Raw genomic sequence first — 5,407 nt, 5'->3', positions numbered from 1 at the left:
AGGTAATTATGAATGAGTTACTGGATGTGATCTATTTGATTTAGATAACTTATATACAGAATAATAGATACCTGAGGGAGATTTACAGCTGGAATCTTATTGAGATTTCAGGCAATGTATATATACACAACAGCGAGCAAGAGGCTGAAAGCTAATACAGGGGTTTGAGTGGTTCTTCAATATTATGAGGGACAGCTGGGAGTGAGTTACAGACTAGTATGTGATTGAGGAGCGTGGATGATTTATATGTAGAATAATGGAAACCTGGTTGTAACTCTTCTATCCCGGCAAAAACCAAGCTAGGAATGGGGAGGATAACAGTTAAAATGGAGTGGTACATTTAACCTATTTACTTCAGTCAGTGGGGTCTTCTTTAACTTGAATTGTATTATGTATAAAAAATATAACACAGGAGTTTGTCTGGTTTTTCAATATTATTAGGACATCAGGGAGTGAGTTACAGACTGGAATTTAATTGAAGGGCCTAGAGATTTATATATAAAATGACAAATACCTTGGAATCTGTTACAGGCATTGCCTCTAATCAAAGGAATTTGGTTGGTGTATTTACGATAATAAATCCAAAGGATCAGGGCTAGATTCTAATGAAACAGACTTGGATTATCCAAAATTCGACACCATAGTACTGGTAGTTTCCATACTACAAGTGCAGGTTTAGTAGAAAAATGGTGTCTGCACCACTTAATGTGCAAACTGCTGGCATGGCTCATGCTGAACATCATCTTATGAGGGCATTAGTGTGGGTGTTATACATGTACACCAGATGTGACATCAGCCAGCACCTAACGCTGCTTTGATGCCTGACCTGTCCTCACCACTCTAGTTAACACTCTCTCTTAAATGGGAGCAGCTGAACATGTGTTCAACAGCAGGAAGGACCACTCACTAGCGTTACTTAAAGGGGCTAGCCACTCTGCATGCAGTTGATGATTCAACTCCGCAACTGAATCACTTGTGGCCAGCACTTATAGAATGAGAGTCATGTTGCCACTAGGAATGTTGAGCATCCGATTGGAGTGCTGAAGCAATGACTGCTCTGCAGCAGTCCTCCGGCACTCACCAGAGTGTGTATCCCAATTCATGGTGATCTATTCCATCCTCCATAATCTGACCATCATGAGGGTTCAGCCCTTGCCACCATGGATTTGGTGAACACCTCAGAAGGAGGAGAAAGATGGGGAAACTGTCAGTGAATGTATCATTTGACTCTGATTCCCCTGAATAAAACCTGAGGTACCCATTGTTCAGCAGCTCCACACTACACCATCACAATCCTGAAGTAAAAGCCTCCATAAAGCAATCATTTCATAACAACTTTACCCAACGAAACCTCCAATGCTCCATACCGTACTCAACCAATCACCCTTGTTCATTCCCTTAGTGTCTGTCCTGAGGGTGTCTTTGCCTATCCTACTGTTCCTACACAGTGCTACCCCAGTGGCTGCCGCTTGACTGGAAGGAGGCTGCTAACTGGCAGTGGGGGACACTGTAGGTGGCCTTGCAGGATGCTCTCAAGCAGCCCTAGACCCAGAAGGTCCACTAGCATTGTTGGCAGCAGTCCATGCTGGGTGACTGGGAGCCACCAACAAGGATACTGGTGGAATGACAGTGGTGGGAGCATGAATGCTGTCATCCTGAGAGAGGACAGTGGGTTCATACTCCATGGATCCACTGCCACTCACCCGGGATGGCACCTCAACAATCCTCGTAATCTGCACGAGCACAGATTGCTAGACTGCTGTGAGACCCTGCAAGCCCCTTTGAACACTACTATTCACAGCCATGATGACAGCAGTCTGAGCCTACATGGCACCAAGCTGGGCTTGCATTGCAACAAGCCAAGATTTCATGACCTCAGTCTGAGCTTCCACTGCAGCATTCAGTAGTTGGGTGGCTTCTGTTTGTACTGCAATGGAAGCTGAGATATTGGCCATCATATGCTGCATCATAATCGGGAAGTGCCTCATGGAGCTAGTCACCTCTTCCATGGTGGAAAGGATGGACTTCAAGTTCTGCGTGAGGGCCTGTACTAAATTGGAGCTGAAATCCTCCATGCTTCTTGCCAGTGACAGAAGACAGTATGATAGGCCTGCCAATGCACCAAGCATGCCCATCAGCCTTTTTCCATATGCTGCCCCATCAAAGTCCTTATCTGAGTCCTCTGCAGCAGAACTCGTGTGCAACATACTTCATCATCTTGTGTGTTGGTGAGCACACAATCTTTTCCCCTGGCCTGGCTGAGCTTACTTGCGTCTGGTGGCCCACTGTGTGCTGATCCCACCTCTGTACTGCCCTCTAAAGTACATGCAGTGCCAGTATCTGAGCTGTGGCTGCGAGTGTCAGATCAAAGGACTGTGTTTCTTCCTCTTCAGCCTTTTATTCATCTAGGCCTTCAGCCTCGATCCTGCATTACTGGCTGGCCAGGTGACAGTTCTTGGGTACCTGAAAGCATAAGCACACAAGGGCATGGTTGGGTGAGGGAACGGGGGAAAGCAAGAGGTGTATGGTTTCATCATCTGAAGCTTGTAAATCATAACAGATTGCAGGATGAGGGTGAAATGGGAATTGAGAAGGTGCATTAGGCAGGAACGTACCATCACCCACTTTGCTGGCCAAGCCCTCAGTGATGGCAGGTTCAATTGTTTCCAGCACCGTCTTCTCCAGAAGGCATCAGCACATACATCCATGGCAGGGCCCGATTAGTTAGCTGCTGCTGCCACCTATTATAGACCACCTTGTCCTGCAAGAGGGAGGACATTTTGTTACTGAATGTGGTGCAATGTGTTTATGTGATGTACCTGCCACAGTTATTTAGCATGCAAGCTGTGAGCTATGACTGTGAGGCTTGCAGCAGTGTTATGCATGTGAGGATGAGGTGGAGCATATGAATGTGAGGTTTGAGTCATGGTTGACAGAGAATGTTGAAAGCGGGTGAAGGGGATGTGGTGAATTGGGCATTGTCAGTAAGATATGGCATATAAGGGACATATTCACTGACCTTAACCACTCATCTGAGGTCATTGAACTTCTTTGGGCACTGCATCCAAGCCTTCAGGGCTAGAGTGCAGGAATTGACCATGACACCACCTGCTCCTATTGCTTTTCAGTACATATCTGGAGGGTATCCTAGCCCCTGAGGAAAGAGAACCTCTCCCCTCCTGTCCACCTTCTGCACCAAGGCCTCCGGAGTGTGATATTTTCTAATTACTTTCCTGCTTGCTGCCTCAGTAACATATTTGATTCAAATTCAATCTTGCAGCATTCTTTATTCCTGCAATTGGTCTTTGTTAAATAGAATTATTAATGTAATGATCTATAATTACAACCCTCCTACAATTATCACACCTCATGCTTTCAGCTTTCAGCCAAAAGAGCCCCATAGATATTGCACCACATCCCTGTGTATTGTTTCTGACTGGTTCCAGTGCTTTGTGCAAATGGCTACGTTTATTCCAGTGGATGGAAGATGTGGCGAGTTCTGTTGGGTGAGGAGCAGGTTTGGCTGAAAATTGAACAACTTGCTGATGCTCACTGTTTGGGTTCACGTGGAATAGATGGGGGCATGAGCGAGGTAATGGGCACGAACTGATGCCAGTGAAACCATTTCATAGCAGGGGATTGGCACCTGGAAGACCGGAGAACATTGATTGGAAAAATAGACACAGGCCATTGTAACTTTGCCAATCAAAGTTAAAGCACAAGAGCTTGAACATGTTGGTGTTCACTAAACATAATGAAATTTATTATAAAAGTTCAAAGGTTTCCTAATCTGTCAGTAAGCATTCATCTGATAATGAAAACACAAAAACTGTACTCCTTACAAGACAAAGTGATTTCTCTGAAACAATTCATATATTTTGCATCAGACAAGCTTTCAGATAAGACCTTCACCAGTTCCAACATGAGTACCTGGAATAATTGAAATTGATGTTGCCAACTTTTCTTTGTCATTTGTTATTTTCTGTTCACTACAGATATTCTCTTCTTGGTTTTCACATAAACTATCTCTCAACAGAGTGGGGAGACACATAGGCTGCCACCATGCCGCAACAGATTCCAGAATTTCTCTTGAAATTTCATCACTCCAAGATTAAAAATGGCACTAAAGATAAGGAGTGTTACAAAATAATCATGTTGCATCATTACATCACAATTTCCAATAGAAACACCGCCTACTGCTTAAGCATGAGTGTCATGAAGCTATTAATGTATATAATAGTTTGGAAAATATTTTTCTTTTAAAATAGACTGCATGTATGTCTTAATTGGATTAAAGCCAGCTAGTCTGGGTGCTTTGATATGTACTACTTTTGATATGTAAGAGAGATGGCATACATTTGCATTCAAGAAGTGGGGTGAAAATTGACACCTTTCTAGCAGCTACCAATCAATATGTTTATATTACTAATAAAATTGGTAAATATGAAAGTATTATGAATTGTTAAAAGGTGAAGTTCAAAGAGGTTGTTGAAACAATAAGAATTAACATTCAATGGCTGGGAGATATAACTTCAGTAGTTTTCGAGCGTGGAGGCAGAGGCAATGTAAGATCAAAAGGCAGCTGTAAGCCTCCAACTGGCTCCACAGTGAAAAGAACCTCATTTTGAATTCGTAAGGTGAAAATGCTTTGCCTGGCGTCTGGTTAAGTCTATGGGTTGCTGTTGCCTTAATGGAGATTATATTAGGGATTTGTTAAAAATGATAGTAGTAATTTGTAGCCATTTGTACATATATTTTAACTTATATAAATTAATAAAATGTTTCATTTAGTTTAATGTAAAACCTCAAGAATTGGTGGTCTGATTCCTGCATCTCAAATAAAACACTTAAAATTATAGGTTATGACAGTTGTTTAAAGTTTCCCTCTGGGATTTTTTAAATAACTCCGCTTTACCAACTGCATTGTTCATAACAGTTACGTACAGCATACACATGTTCTACACTGTCCCATCAAATACCATTACGTCAGGTACATTATGGGTTAGATATGCACTGTGAAAGAATAGCATTTAACTCACTGTACCAACCAGTAACAGAGTGTGAAAGGACAGTGTCTGACCCAGTGTCCCACCCAGTCCCAGAGTGTGAAAGGACAGTGTCTGACCCAGTGTCCCACCCAGTCCCAGAGTGTGAAAGGACAGTGACTGACACACTGTGTCACCCAGTCCCAGAGTGTGAAAGGACAGTGCCTGGCCCACTGTGTCACCCAGTCCTGGAATTGAAAGGACAGTGTCTGAGCCACTGTCCCATCCAGTCCCAGATGTGCATGACCCGCTGTACCACCCAATCACAGAGCTATATTGTGAATAAACTTGGATCTTCAATTATTTTGCTTAGTAAATAATTTTAAATACACATCAATCTGAGTTTTCCTAATATCTGTTCT

At 43.0% G+C, this 5,407-nt stretch overlaps 1 long non-coding RNA gene across 1 annotated transcript; it reads right to left on the bottom strand.

Annotated features, from left to right (window-relative positions):
- Window positions 1-2,001: 2,001 nt before the first annotated feature.
- LOC144694146 (uncharacterized) lies at window positions 2,002-4,075 on the bottom strand. The gene is made up of 3 exons (XR_013579658.1): window positions 3,931-4,075; window positions 2,616-2,761; window positions 2,002-2,463 (listed from the first exon to the last, which is right to left on the bottom strand). It is a non-coding gene; the product is annotated as an uncharacterized LOC144694146 (long non-coding RNA).
- Between the last annotated feature and the right edge of the window lie 1,332 nt (window positions 4,076-5,407).

The sequence above is a fragment of the Cetorhinus maximus genome, chromosome 19, assembly GCF_964194155.1.
Source record: "Cetorhinus maximus chromosome 19, sCetMax3.hap1.1, whole genome shotgun sequence".
In the NCBI taxonomy this organism is placed as follows: Eukaryota; Metazoa; Chordata; class Chondrichthyes; order Lamniformes; family Cetorhinidae; genus Cetorhinus; species Cetorhinus maximus.
This window is presented reverse-complemented; position numbering and strand designations above follow the sequence as displayed.